This window comes from Mus musculus, chromosome 11 (assembly GCF_000001635.26).
Source record: "Mus musculus strain C57BL/6J chromosome 11, GRCm38.p6 C57BL/6J".
Taxonomy (NCBI): domain Eukaryota; kingdom Metazoa; phylum Chordata; class Mammalia; order Rodentia; family Muridae; genus Mus; species Mus musculus.
Genome location: NC_000077.6, coordinates 50536533 through 50552166, shown reverse-complemented (window position 1 = coordinate 50552166; position 15634 = coordinate 50536533). Strand labels below are relative to the sequence as shown.

The window sequence follows — 15634 nt, the reverse complement described above, 5'->3', positions numbered from 1 at the left end:
ATGCTCGACCTCCCACTGTCCGTGGGGTCATATTTATATTCCTTCTGAACATCATGTGACCTTTCCCATGTTTGCTATAGCAACACGTCCTTTTACCTGTGTCTGCTTCAGCAAAATATCCTTTCACTTGTGTCTGCTTCAGCAAAACATTCTTACACCTGTGTGCCCTAGCAAACCATCATTTGACATAACTGACTTTGCAAACAAACCAGAAGTTTCCGCTTCACCCTTCTATGGCTTATAGCAGGTATCTTGGCAACAAGAAAGGTAATTAAGACAGTGTGTGTACTAAGGATCTGGAATCTGGAGGGGTTTTGATTGCTTCTATAACAAATTATCCCAGTGTGGTAATTAGAAATAATACAAATGGTCTTACAGCTCTGTATTTCAGAAGTCTAGAAGGATCTAACCAGGATAAAATCAAAACATCATCAGGGCTACATGATTTTCTAGGGACTACACAGCGAATCTGTTTGCTTGCATGTTTCAGCTTCTAAAGCCTACCTACATTCTATGGCTCATAGACCTGGCCTCCATTTCCAACACCAGGAACAGTAAAATAAATTCATAGCATTATACATTACTCTGGATTTCCTTCTCCACATTTAACGGCCTTCTTTATTGCATTAGACTGCGCTGGGCAGTCCAGGATTTTAATGCTATGGTCAAGAGATCAGCAACAGTGATTCTGCATTCGTCCTTCCCATCAAGGTTCCCAGATACTGGACATGGACATCTTTGTGATGTCAGTAGGCATCCTGCCACATGAGCCACCCCAGGGCTCTTTCTGTTCAGATTAGTCTTTTCCAAAAGTGGTGCTTGGTCAAGAACATCTGTGTAGAGAAAAGGGACCCAATGCCCACTCCACCGGTTAAAAGAAAAGAGATGCAAAAGCTAAATCTAAAAGACACACAGATGGCCCATAAGGACATTAGCACCATTCATTATCACGGCCTGGAAAGACACTTCAGAAGTTGAGAACACTGGCTGTTCTTCCACAGGTCCTGTTTGGCTCCCAGCACCTACTTGGCAGCTCACAACTGCCTTTAACAACAGTTCCTGGGAATCTGACACCCTCTTCTAGCCTCTGTGGGCACCAGGCATGCATGCAGTATGTGGACACACATGCAAACAAAATACCCATACACATAAAATAATTTAAATTTTTAAAAAATTAAAACCCAATGTTCATCACTATGCCGGACCTGGAAATGCAGACCTGTAATGTCTGCTACTTTGGAGACTGAAACAGAAGAATCACAAATTAAAGGCCTACTTGAGATAGTGAGTACAAGGTCAACCTGAATAACTTAGTTAAAACTTGTCTCAAAAGAGTAAAAATGGGGCTAGATAGATCAGTTGTAGTGTCTCTGCTCAGCAACAAGTTAATCCCTGGCTTTAATCTCTAGCACACATACCTGCAAAGAGAGTCGATCATTATTAGAAAAATGTAAATTAAACCTACAAGATAAAACTTTACATTTATTGGGATGGCAAGGAAAAAAAAAAGAAAGAAATACACAAATCCATGAGAACAAATCTTTCTTTAAAATCCCATCTCCCAACATCCTTAAATCACCAGTCAAGTTTTCAAATGGATTTTAGTGAGGGCAAACCACAACCAGAACACAGCCATCCCAAAGAAAACTGAAAAACGTCCCTGTGGAAATCTACGCATTGTTTGTCATCCCCAAACAGATGGAAACGCTCCAGACCCCAGCAACTGAGGAATGGGGAAACAGAATGCCCACACACGGAAGATCACTCCACTGTAAAGAGGAAGAGCTTCCAAATGCTGCAATGTTTTTTTAAAAATCATTTCAGAGATAAAGTACTGAGAACTGTACAGTGGTGGGACACACATAGCATCCTGAAAATACAAAAGACTATGGTCAGGCATTTGGGGTAAATGTTAAGTTATGTAAATTACATCTCGGGGGAAAAAAAACTTAAATGGGAAAAGGCCATGTACTTATGAAAAGATAATTTCAAAGATGAAATACCTAAGATAACCTGACTGGACAGTAATAGATTTTGGAATTGATTTTGGTGATAGGGAATATAAATTTGAGCCCCAATTAAATGATATTGTTACACTCACCCTCCCCCAAAAAAATCCCTCACCTTTACCTGTCCAGAAATAACCCTACTGAATTGTTGTTTTACAAAACTCAAGTTTAAAAGCCAAGCTTGTTCTCTGGGACCTACAGGAATCTGGGAAGTGATTTTCCATTGCCCATGGCTTTTAGGGGATGGGAAGGGAGTGTCAGAAGGGGGGAAGTCATGACTTGGCCCAGAAGGGCACAATAAAGAGGAGAAACCAGACTGGGCAATTGGCTCAGTCAGTGTATATGATGTCAGAATTCTCTAGAGGAACAAAACTTATGAAATGAATATATAGAGAATACACACACACACACACACACACACACACACACACACACACACACACACGGTAGTCCAGCTAGTCCAGCAATCCAGCAATGACTGTCTACCAATGGACAGTCCAAGAATCCAATAGTTGTTGAGTCCATGAGGCTGGATGTCTCAGCTGGCCTTCAGTATATGCCATAATCTCAAATAAGTAGACTCTAATGCCAGTGAAGGAATAGACTTGCCAGCAAGATAGAGAGCAAGCAGGCAAAGCAGGCTTCCCTCTTCCATGCCTTTTATATAGGCTTCCAGCAGGAGTGGCCCAAATTAAAGGGATCTTCTCACCTCAAAAGATCAGGAGTAAAAATGGCTCTTCCCACTTCAAGTGATTTAATCAACAACAACAAATCTCTCACAGGTGTACCCAGTCACTTGGGTTTTAGTTAATTCCAGATGTAGTCAAATAGACCATCAAGAACAGCCATCCAAGTCAGTAAGATCCCCAGCACCCGTGTAAAGGCAGGGCCTGGTCACACATGTCTGCAATCCAAACAATGGTGGGCATGGTGAGAGAAGACGGACGGATCCTTAGATGTTGATCATCAGTGAACTCTGGGCTCAGTGAGAGACCTTTCTCAAAAATAAGGTAGAAATGCCTGATGTTAACCTCTGGCCTACACACACACACACACACACACACACACACACACACACACTTCAAACAAAGAAAGAAAAGATGATGTCAAGAGGAAAGACACCACCTCCAAATCCAAATTATTTTTCTTGTTTGCACAGTAAGAAATTTAAACCCTTTGACCCCATCTTCCTGTCCGGGCATCGTTCTGAGTTCTCTACCACTAGCAACCAAGACTGATCTTGGGAACCGGAGAAGAGCACCTCTGGGAGCACCCTAGGTGAGTCTGCAGGATCTAGCGGTGATGGTTCACCTTGTGTCCTTGTGTCCTGGGTGCTAGGTTCATTGACAGGGAGGCGGGAGGGTGCTCCCTCAAGGAAGTCTACAGGAGCAAGGGGGAACCAAACAGCCTTTGGGTCAGTTAAGATGTTGAGTGGAAAAGTCCAAATCTTGAGGCAAGAGATGTGGAGTCCTGGTCACCAGCCTGCAGATGGCCAGAGGGAGAAGGAGCCGTGAGAGCTAAGGACCAGGCTGCGCTCAACAACTGCTGGCAGGAAGAGGCAGAAGAGAAGGCTGAGAAGGTAGAAATCCATGGAAAACAGCAGAGAGCTGAGTCTAGGGCATAAAAGAGAAGGAGTCTGTGGTCTGTGAGCCCAGGAACCCGTGCAAGGTTCTGGTAGCTGCCCAGATTAAAAAAAAAGAGTAGAGTAAACCAAAGATCACTTGCCTTTTGCCAGCCTGGTCTCTTACCTCCAAGTTGATTTATCCTGTCGTTGTCGCTGATGGAGAAGACAATGACGATGACGATGACGATTTCCTCACCAGCATCAGAAAGAAACACGTCTCCATGCTTCCACCATGGACTAAGGACCAGTGGCTCGCCAGGAACCTGCTAGGTTTTCAAGCCAGATAGGGAATGCTGAGGCATCCAGCCACCTGGCTCTCAGCCTCATGGATGTCATTTGGCTCTTTTCGATATTTTAACATCAGCTGACTTAAACTCTCCAACATGTGTGTGCTCATCCCTTTGGGTGTTCTCTGGAGACCCTAACCCCATTGGTTAGCTCCCTTCTGCTCCAAACTTAGACAGCAAATGCTCCTCCAGGCATGCAAAGACACTCCCTCTGCTAGTTTAGCTCCTGGGTGGTTTTCACAGCTCATTAGAGCCACCAGAATCAGCCTGGCCTCCATAATGAGCTGGTGTTTCCTTACAGAGAGATGCTTCACCCCTAATGAGTTGCTATAAGCACACACCCACTGTGGGTTAATAGTAGGGAATTCACATATACGATAGATTCAGCTAGTTGAATTTGTTTCGGTTTGGTTTTTGTGTTGAGACAGGATCTCATGTAATCCAGACTGGCATTGCACAGATGACCTTGAACTCCTGACCCTTCGCCTCCACCTCCCAAGTATGACATTGCAGGCAGAGAGCCTGGGGGGGGGGGGTCTCCCTAGGGAATCCTGGTGGCAGGTGAAAGGGAATTCAGGGGAACTTGCACTGCTCCTGCCGCCGCAGTGGCAGCCACTTTGAGGACTACACATCAAGCCGGCTCTCCTGGCATGCACCAGGAGGCCGAAGCAGGATGAACACTGAGTCCAGGAATTTATGGAAATCAGTTCTGTCCTTTCACTGTGTTGGTCCCAGGGATGCTGCTCAGGTCATTAGACCCAGCAGCAGGTTCCTTCCCATACTGTTGCAGGAGATCTTGTCTTTAAACACATACAAGAATACAAAGAACTGTGTGGAGCGGTCAATGCTTTGCAGAGACCTGATGACACCATGTAAAAGGACAGCCTTGCCCAACCCCACACTCCCAGTGTTCACAGTGCAGGCTGTATCCAGGTGATGCTCCTACCAGACCTGGGTGTGTCCCATCAGGAAGCCACTCTACAGTTTTTCCGGGTTCCTGTGCACACAAGTCCGTCTGTGTGGATGAGAAAGCTTAGAACCCCAGGTACATTTACCTCTGAGCCCAGGGACCACACTACTAATGGGTTGTCAGGTCCGTAGGAACACTTGCAGACATTGCCCTGGTATGGCCACATGCGGCTGAGCTAATGCCATGTCTACTGTGCCTGCCATCTGTAGCTCCTCCCAGTCGGTGACTCCATCCAAGCCCTGCACCCTGGCTCTCCGTCCACTTCCTAAGCTCCAGGGGATGCTGGCTCCGGAGCCCTGTTCTGGAAAGCTGTGTTCCCTAGAGAGTTAAACCTGGAACCCACCATCGGGACATTGCACGGCTGACAGCTCAGACTGCTCTTGCCTCTTGGGCCCCTTGCCAAACTGACTGATTCATGCATCTTCGAAAATAAGACATATTTTCATGCCAGTTGCTACATTTATTAAGGAGAAATGTGTTTAATTGACTGGCTTGGAACCTGCCCTCTTGTCAACAGGACAGCAGCTTGGCCTCCTCCAAATTCTTCTCAGTCTCTCCTGGGTCAAGGTCAAGAGCTCCTGACCAATAGGAAGTCTGACCACCAGCTTGTCTTAGGGAGCCCACACCGCCCCTCCCCCACACCTGACTGCCACCCTGTTTCAGAATCCTCCCCTTCCATCTTGATTCCATAATCCTGAGGCTCAGGCAATTAAAATAAAATATCCTTATAGTCTCTCGATGTTTACTCGGCCAGCTGGTAATGCGCTAGGCAGGATCATCTCTGTTACATAAAGGAAAAGAACAAAGAATTAGGAATATGGAAGACATTCAAATGTCTTAATTAGTGCTTCCATCTGTAAAAAGAAAAGAAAAATGTTTGTCAGGAAAAGCCACGCCCAGGTACCTATCTTGGGAAGCCTAGGGTCCCCCGAAGGTCCCATTCAGTCTGCAGCAGCATGGAAGGATGCATGGATATCGCGGTCCACCCCAGGGGAATGCTGGGAACTTGGATGTGAGCTTTGTGTGGATGCTGGGGAAGGAAGCACAGCGAGCCAGACCTGGGAGTGGATGTGGTCAGCGCTGTGAGTAGAACCAGGGACAGGAGCCCGCACAGTCTACAGCTCCCACAAGTCTTGGCTGCACCTCCTACCCAATACCCACACCAGTGGTGGACCTTGGGCCTGGCTGGGGAAAGTCTTGGAATTCCAAACCTCCTCTCTCAAGACCTTTTTCTGAGGTCTCTTCAGTGTGTTCACTGCCACATGGGCTCTAATATGTACCTCAGAGGCCCCCTCTTTATTTCAAGCCACATGCATTGCCCAAGGCTACCCCAAGACCTAAGGAGTGGGATAAAGAGGGCCAAAGAGCCAGACTGTGCATGGTCTCCAGCCCTGCTCCTATCTGGTCACACTTACCTCTCTTTAAAAGGACACAATCCCAAATGGCACCAGGCCCAGATCTATGCCAAGAGCACTCCCCAAGGCTCCAGGATCATCTCATGAGCAGAGACTGCTATTATGCAGAAAGGAGCAGAGCTTCGACTAAAACCCTCTTAGTCCAAAAAATTCTGAGCTTCACGGCACAAGGCATATGCAGTGGGCTACAACTTCAGCCAGCAGCTGACGTCAGCTGCTGTGCCTGGCCCAGGTACCCCTGGTCTTTGGGTGGGTGCCCTGAACCCACATCTGTGCTTCCTGGCTCTCTCCTCCCACAGTTCCCCACTTCCCCCAGCATCTGGTACCCACATCAGAGCAGAAGCCCATTACCTACCAGCTAAACATAACTGGATGAGGCTTGTCCACTGTCTGAAGCGAAGGACACCTCTCTTGTGCGTGAAGGAATGAGAGAAGCGAAAAGTGAAGCTGACACAGATAGCCTCTGGCTTCCAGCTTGTGGGATTTAACGGATCAAGAGGTTTCAACTATGGGAAAATCATTCTTTCTTACAATACATTCTGAGCTAGTGCCACACAGAGTCCTCTGAACTGGCTTCAGCCAGAACCTGCTTTTATGTCTTCTATCTTCCAAAAAAAAATGTCAAATCCACTGAACCCTTGGGGAGAGATAGATTCCCAGGATACCTTGAGCTTAAAATAGCCAAACTTCTACCTTAGTCAGTGAATGTGTTGAATAGTCTCAAGAAGTCTTAACAATGCCCCTTCCTTAGAGGAACGCACAGAGGGAGGGGCAAGCGTCGGCCATCATAGGGCACTGTGGGAACACTTGGTGAAGGTACTTTTCCTGCTTAACTCTGGGAAAGAGTAATTGCCCCCGGCTGGGGACAGCTCTGCGGAGGTGATGATTTTGGACATGGCTTTTTAAAGATTTGTTTTGTGGTGTCTGGAGAGATGGCTCAATGGTTAAGAGCACTTACTGCTTTGGGAAAGGACCCTTGTTCAATTCCCAGTACCTACATAGAAGCCATAACCATCTGTAACTCTGGCTACAGGAGGTTTGGCATCCTCTTCTCTCTCCTAAGGTAGTAGGCACACGTGTATATGGTGTGCAGACATACATGCAGGCCAAACACCCATACACATAAAATAAAGTAACAATTTATTAAAAGTTTGTTTTCTTTTTAATTTTGCAGTCATGTGTTTGTACACAGGAGTGCAGATGTTGTGGATGGCAGGAGTGGGTGTCAGATCCTCTGGAGCTGGAGTTATAGGTAGCTGTGAGCCACCTGACATGGGTGCTGGGAACTGAATGCTGATCCTCCTAAGCTCTGAGCCAGTGTGACCCTCCCTGGTCTGGAGAGAGAATTTGGAATTCTCTGATCTGGAAGGAGAATTTGGAAAGCCAACCAGAACATACAGGGAAAAACTAGAACAAGAGAAGAAGAAAGACAAATAATTGCTATGCTGAGCTGAATCAAGGCTGCAAGTGGATCATCAATCAGGAGCATCTCTCAAGTCGCAGCAAACTGGTCCTACTTGAACCAGCCCTGCACTGCAAAGCGTATGTATTTCCCTCCTCTAACTTTTAATGACTTATCTTCTTCCCTTTTCTTCCTTACTAAGCAGACTGACATTTCCCCCCTTGCGTTACACTTACCTGATAGAATGATCGATGATGGACTGCACATTTACACGTGAGGTGCTCTGGTCAGGTCACCATGGAAGGCAAGGAGGCCTCAGGACCTAGGACTCACCCCTATACCCAAAACACGGTGGAAAAAAAGAGGATGGGGAGTTAGGCAAGAGAGAGAAGCTGGGTGCTGGAGTTTGGATGAGATTTAAATAAAGTCCCTTCCCAAAGGCTCATGTGATGGACGCTTCGCCTCCATTGTTGGAGACTGAAATGATAAAACTTTTCAAAGAAAAACACGGCCTGGAGAGATGGCTGAACTTGAGAGCATCTACTGCTTTTGCAGAGGACCTGACTTCAGTCCCCGGGACTCACTCCAAGCAGCTCGCAACCAGTGTGACTCCAGCTCCAGAGAATCTGACCTGTCCTCACATCCGTGGACACCGCACTCACATGCACGGATGTGCGTAGGTACACATAATTATAAATATGTTTTTAAATTTATTTTTACTATAAATAAAAATATTTTTAAAAAGAAAATAAGTAGGTTGTGATGGTACATCACTCTCAGGAAGGATTAATGTAGGTATTCTGTGACCGGATTAATTTCTGAGAAAAGAGCTTGCTAAAGGAGCTTAGGGGACTTTCTGCTGGTAGCTGCTTCCCTTTGCCCTTCTCTGCCATGCTGTGATGGATGGCAGCGTTAGGTTGTCTGGACCTCCAGGGACCAGACAAATGAACCTCTCTATAAACCTGTTTATAAGTGTTCCTGCTTCCGGTACTTTGTTATAGTAACACAAAATGGACCAAGGTAGGGTAAGAGAGAAGTGGGAGATAGACTTGCAGGTGGACCCATCCACATGTTCACATTTACATACTCATTCCTCACAGGCACACAGTACTCTTGAATTTGCTACAATTTGCTACATAAAGTTGCTGTTCATCTTGAGAGCCAACTATGGAGAATGATGATGTATTTCATTAAAAGGTACTTGGTCAGTCCTGCTTCATCTCTTGCCCCTACAGTAATTCCACTGTCACTGGCACCCTGTGGGTTCCCTTCTTCTGCACACAGCCTTCATTCAATTCTCTCCCTTGCCTATATCCTGCCCAGCCAGGATTTTGTCTTCCTCGGTAAGGTTCCAGGTTAGCTGGTCTAGGCCTTTGAAAGCCACAGAGGTGGAAGAGGCAGGACTCAGATGTGTGGCCTGATGCTCTGCTGATTCTCCCTCTGTCCCTTCCCAGACCCCCTGGCCTGTGATGGGCTGGGAACAGTTGCTGAGTGTGATAGTTCAACTGTCAAACTTGGCACAGACCGAAATGACGTGCAAAGAGTCTCAGTAAGGGACCATTGCCATCAGGTTGGCCTGTGAGAATGTCTGTGGGTGTGAAAGTATCTTTTATTCTCCTGGCATAATTGTCATCTCCCATCTGATAACCTAGGCCTGGTCCTGGAAGCTTCTAGCCTCTGTACCATCTAATCTATGCCTAGAATGTTTTCAGCCTCTGAGATTTGCTGCTGAATAAGCTCACCCTTTCTTGTTCTTTCTGATCTCTGGCTGATTCAACTCAGCTGTTCTGGCTCAAACTCCTCTCTAAGCTGATTGATTCAGTCTGGCTTCTCTCTTGGCCTCTCCTGAATTGCTCTGCTTGACCTCAAACTAGCTCTAGCAATCTGTTCTAATCTTCTGATTCCTTCTGTCTTTACCTGTGTCTAACTTGTTCTTTCTTCAACATGTCTCTTCACTTCAACTCTCCCAGTAAAACTGTCTCCTTCTCTTTTTCTTTTCTGTGGTGCTCTCTTAAGCAGACTCTGTCTCCTGTCCTCATGAGAGTTTGGGCATATCCTATCCCTGACTCATTCTGTCAGATCTTTCCCTGACTCATCACACTGTCTGACACTCAATTAGACATCACTTTCAAGCGTGGATACATCCTTTTACAAACTTTACCTTCATTGTTTGGGATTAAAGATATGTGCTAAAGGCGTGTCTACAGTCCAGCCAGAAGAATTAAAGGTGTGTTCTAAGGCAGAGCCACACACACCACAACTTTCTTAGAAACAGCTTTTTTTTTTTTTAACAAATAACACAATCTCAGGGTTCACTGTGTGATCAAATATCCTGCAACATGGAGGGATTGTCTTGACTGGTTTAATTGATGTGGGAAGACCCAGCCTAAAAGAGAGCGCACTCCTTATTCTGACCCCAGACTACGTAGAAGTAGAGAAAGCCAGCTGAGCAGCAGGCATACATACACTCATCTCTGCTCTTGACTGTGGATGTGAGATAGCTCTCTGCCTCAAGTCCCTGCCAGCCTGACTTCCCTGCAAAGACAGACTTGTGAGCAGAAATGAACCTTCCCCTCACCAAGTTGCCTTTTTTTTTCTTTCAAAAATATTTCTTGATTAATCATCGTTGTCTGTCTATAAGAACTGAGAATGCTTGCTTACATTGGATAACAGCTCTAAGAGAACAACCTGAAAAAGTTTCACTTGATATTGGAAACTATGAGAATGGTTTACAACTATCTGTGTTTGTGCCTTTTTAAGTGTTTAATTGTTTCTTTCATTTTTGAGATGATAATATAGTTACATTTTTCCATTGCCTTCCACCAAACTCTGCCATCTACTGAAGCTCCCTGCTCTCCTTTAAATTCATGGGCTCTTTTCCCATTAGCTGTTGTTACATGCATACACACACATACACACACATTCGCAAATACAACCTGCCCAGTCTATGTAATGTTATTTGTATGTATGTTTTCGGGGCAGACCATTTGGTATTGGGCAAACAGTATGCTTGTCCCTTGAGGAAGTCTATTTCTCCAGCTCTCCACAGCCCTCAGTCGCCTGCAGTTCTTTGTGTAGGGTTGAGGTTCATGGGTTTCCTCTGCCCTCACACTGGCATGTCTATTAGTATCCTTGTTTAGCTCACATTTAGGAAGTCATGGTAGTGAAACTTTATGGGGTTAGCCTCTGCAATTCCTAGGAGATACAATCTCACGTAAACTCCCTGTTCCTTTGGTTCTTTACAATCTTCCTGCCCACTCTTCCACAACATTCCCTGAGCCTTAGGTGCGGGAGTTGTTCTGTAGATGTATCCATTGGACCCCAAGTTGGTTTTTGTTGGAGTGTTTTATCCCAACAACCGAAATGAAGCTAGAACCCTGGATCATCTTTGTCCAGACAGTCAAGGAGTGAGACACCCAGTGGGCACAAGAGAACAGGTGGGAGGCTTGCCCATGTGTGAGTGAGAGCTAGCATGGGACACTCTTGACCCCACCCGAGAGAAGGGATCTTAACCCGAGACTGCTCAGAACAAGGGTGGCCAGCCTGAGCTAGGGATGTTTCTCTTTCCTCCTCCCCAGCTAGGGTGGTTTTCTTTGGGCTGATTGGAGCCAAGAATAGGCTGGAAAAGAGACACAAAGCAGGCAGAACAAGTGGCCAGAGCTCTGCTCTGTGGAGACATCCTAGTTCCAGCCTGTGGCAAGACAGCATCCTAAGTCAAGCTGACAAAAATGGCTGAGCCTTGCTCCCTGGGTGGCCAAAGGCAAAGGGAGAGACTTCAGCTGGCCCTGCAGAGGACTCAGGAGCAAGAAGCCAGGCTCGGACCCCTGCCCACAACCCGTGGCTTAGCTGTGGACTGCCTGAAGTCACCACCAGAGGCAGGACCAGCTGCTGATGAGGTGACAGTACCACACTCCCTGGTGGTCCAAGCTGGGTCAGAGTTTCCCAAGGCCATCTGGGATGTGAGTGACCAGGAGAAGCTGGCCCAGCCCTGCTTGAAGGAGTGAGGTTATTTCTATTGCAACGGAAAAAACCAACACCCAAAGGAACAGGACGCTCCGCCAGGTCTGCAGTAACCAGCTTGTCCTCTGGGCTGGCCAGCTCCCAGCAATTAGAAGAGCTGAGCGGAGCAGGCCCAGGACGCAGCTCCCACCTCAGCCTCCTCGTCCTCCCAGGATCCTGGCAACCTGACAGCCTTCCCAGCAGGCCTTGCGCTTGTCGGCCGGGATGGCTGAACTATTGGTGAGAGAGCCAGCAGGGACTTGGCATCTGGTGTGACCGCTGCTTCTTGGTGTCCGTGACCTTCCCAGACAATCTCTTTCCTGAGACTCCATTTCATCATCTGAAAAATGGGGGCATTTATGCCCCAGCTACTTTGGGTACCAGAAGCAATGGCACAAAGAGATGCACAAGGAGGTGTGATTCCCACGTGTGCCTGTGTGACCAGAGTCCCTAACCTGAACTCTGAATGCTCCAAAATCTAAAGAAAGATGACACAAATGGAAAATTCCATACCTGGCTTCGCACAGCCAAATGCAAACACACAAAGTATATGGTGCAGAGTGACCTGCAGGTCTCATGTGTGAGGCTTTGAATGTGTTATCAATGTGTTTTGTGCATAGACTTGGATCCCAACTCTGAGATATATTCCTACGTCCCTACATCTAAGCACACATTCCAAGATCAGGATCAATTGTTTTCAAATATAAAAACATATGCAAAATCTAAAGCATTTTGGTTCCCAAGCCTGTCTGACAAGAGATAGTCCACCTATGTTATCAAAAGTGATTGCAGACCCCAAAACCATTACCTAGTACTTCTGCTGTGTTCACCTGAAAAATGACCTTGAAACCCAAAGGTGTGCCCTCCAGGAGTGTGGCGATCGGGGAGGCCCAAGCCCTACTGAAGGTGGCATGCTCAGCTTAGGTAGCAAGGGTCAGGACGTTTCCTGGTTGCTGAACCCTTGGCCTGTATTTGACCAAAATGGCCCAGAAGCTGGAAATGGTGAACACACATGATACTGCTACTGGAGAGGCAGAGACAGGAAGAGTGTGCATTTGAGATCAGCCTGGTCTACAGTGAGTTCGAAGACAGCCTAGGCTACATAGGGAGATCCTGTATTTTAGAAAGAGAGAGAGCCCAGATGTCCAAACTTTGTGTATTCTGCATCAGCTTGCACCCCACTGATGGAGTCAAGAAAGACCAGAAAGTTTCCGGAGATCTTAATGGAGGAGAAGCAAAATGAGGCATGGGGTAAGGGAGTGCCAGCCATCTCATCTTCTTGTGAGCTGCACGCCATATTAATGGCCTATGTGCACACAACTTGCATAGTTCCAAGCTGCCACAGCTCTCCTTCCACTCTCAGCCCTGCATTTGGCCACCATCTGAACCTCCAGCAACAGGGAACCTCTTATTCTTAATACACTTTTTTAATTTCTTAAGTAGAAGAGACAGGGTCTGGGGATGCACCTCAGTTGGCAGAGCACTTGCATAGCACACGTGATACTCTCAGGCGACGCCAAGTAGCACATAAATGTGGTGTGATGGGACACACCTGTCATCCCAGCACTCAGAAGGAGGAAGCAGGAGGATCAGGAGTTCAAGACCATCCTCAGCTACAGAGAAAGTTGGAGGGAAGCCTGGTCTACAAGAAACCCTGTCTCTAAAAAGTGAGGCTGCTCCAATTCCACTTAGAAGGGGAAACAAAATAATCATGGGTGGCAGAGGGAAGGAGAGACTTGAGTGGGAGAGGGGAGGAGGAGGAGAAAGGGGGGCAGGATCAGATATGTGGGAAGACAGGAGAGAAGCCCAGACGGCCAGGACTACAAATGGAAATGTGCTGCTATCGGAGGTGGAGGATGGGGTTGGGGGAACATCTAGAAAGTCTCAGAGACCCGGGATGTGAGAAACACACAGGATGCAATGTGGGTGACCTTAGCCGAAATGCCAAACAGGGAGGAGATGAAATCTGAAGAGACCACCTCCAGTAGTAGTTAGACAGGGCCACCAGTGGAGGGATGAAGGCACCAAGCCGCCTTCAAAGTTTTGATGCAGAATTGTTTTTGTCTAAAAGAAATGCAGGGACAAAAATGAACCAGAGACTGAAGGAATGTCCGACCAGTGACTGGCCCAACTTGGGATCCATCCTATGGGCAAGCACCAAACCCTGACACTATTCCTGGCACTATGCTGTGCTTGCAGACAGGAGCCTAGCATGGCTGTCCTCTGAGAAGCTCTACTAGCAGCTGACTGAGACAGATACGTGTAGTTACAGTCAATGATTGGACTGAGGCCAGGGACCCCTATGGAAGAGTTAGGGGAAGGATTGAAGGAGCTTAAGGGGATGGTAACCCCATAGGAAGACCAACGGTGTCAACTAACCAGGACCCCTGGGAGCTCCCAGAGACTAAGCCACCAACAAAAGAGCATACATGGACTGGACCGAGGACCCCGACACATATGTAGCAGAGGACTGACTCCCTTGTCTGCCCCCAGTGGGGGAGGATGTGCCTAATCCTGTAAAGACTTGATGCCCCAGAGAAGGGGGATGCCCAGAAGGGGCACCACATTTGAGATGTAAATCAAGCAAGCAAGCACTGGAATCAAACTCAAGTGTATGGACTGCAAATGGGGTGTCTACTGCTTTGTCCAGAGTGGTTTTCCCTTCTCTGACCACCCAGCAACCATGAGCCTACCCCCATCCACTCCCTCCTTTCTTGTCGATCATGTTGGGCTCTTGAAGAAGGAGACTGAGTTCGGAGTCTCTATCCCTTGAGAGCCTCTTCTTAATCTGTTGATTTTCTGTCCTTTCATTCTCTCTGAATCCCTTGCCTGCCAGAGCCAACCCTCAAACATTTGATGGGGTTTCTTTGCATTTGGAATATGTTATCCTAGTTAATTTTCTATTGTCATGACAAAAGACAATGAACAAGGCAATTTGTAAAAGAAGCATTTAATTGCTAGCTTGCCTCCATTTTTAGAGGGTGGGGCCCTGACCATCATGGTAGGAGCAAGAAGACAAACATGGTGCTGGAGTCGTAGCTAAGAGCTTACATCTGATCCACTGCCATGAGGCAGAGGACTAGCTAGTTAACTAGAATATAATTTTTTATATTCTATAACTTTTGAAACCTCAAAGTCCACCTCCCAGTGACCCACCTTCTCCAATAAGGCCACACCTCCTAATTCTTACCAAATAGTTCCACCAACTGAGGACCAAACATTCAAACATATGAACCTTTGGGGCCATTCATACCATCACAATATACTTGTGAAACTGGGACTTTAGGTTTTATGGTTCATTGGCATTGTGGGATAACTGCAGCAGGGGGCAGGGGTGTGCCCAAGCCAACTCCTCACGAGCCTCAAAGACCCAGGGGCAAAGGGAAGCCAGAGCATCGTTGTTGGACACCACCGGGACCCTGTGGCATCCATCTGACTAGAGTTAACTGGTCTTCATCCCCTGACAGAACCACCAGAATTCCTTTACACAAGTTTCTTGGACTATAAATGGTAGACATCAGTGGCCAAGTGGCACCTGCATTGCCTGCTGAATGCAATGCCCTTATGAGGACCGAGTACTGTCCTTCTGTTGACTTGATATACTTGAGTCAGAGCAAGATTCCCTGAGACCAGCCCATAGAATCAACCCTTCTCAAGCACCCTCCTACTCAGCAGCACTGGCTCATAATCAAGTCCATGGTACTTTTCCAACTGGTCCCAAGCACCCACAGCTGCAGCTCCTGCCTCTCCAACATCAGAGAATGGGGTTAGATCTACAGTCTTGTCCTGTGCTACAGTGGGGATCCAGCAGCTGAGCTACTTGGTGGACCTTGAGACATAATTTCAGAACCACATCAATAAAGAGTCCTGGGTACGGTAACCACTGGCAACAGTGACCATAGACATGGTTCTTCATCTTACTCCATTG

The 15634-nt window shown here is 47.0% G+C and overlaps 2 long non-coding RNA genes across 2 annotated transcripts; both read right to left on the bottom strand.

Moving 5' to 3' along the window:
- Positions 1-1462: 1462 nt before the first annotated feature.
- Gm46259 lies at positions 1463-4387 on the bottom strand. Its single transcript, XR_001780128.1, has 2 exons — positions 3758-4387; positions 1463-3622 (listed from the first exon to the last, which is right to left on the bottom strand). It is a non-coding gene; the product is annotated as a predicted gene, 46259 (long non-coding RNA).
- Positions 4388-4449: 62 nt separating this feature from the next.
- On the bottom strand, positions 4450-7269 carry Gm36763. The gene is made up of 3 exons (XR_388623.2): positions 6661-7269; positions 5795-5948; positions 4450-5671 (listed from the first exon to the last, which is right to left on the bottom strand). It is a non-coding gene; the product is annotated as a predicted gene, 36763 (long non-coding RNA).
- Between the last annotated feature and the right edge of the window lie 8365 nt (positions 7270-15634).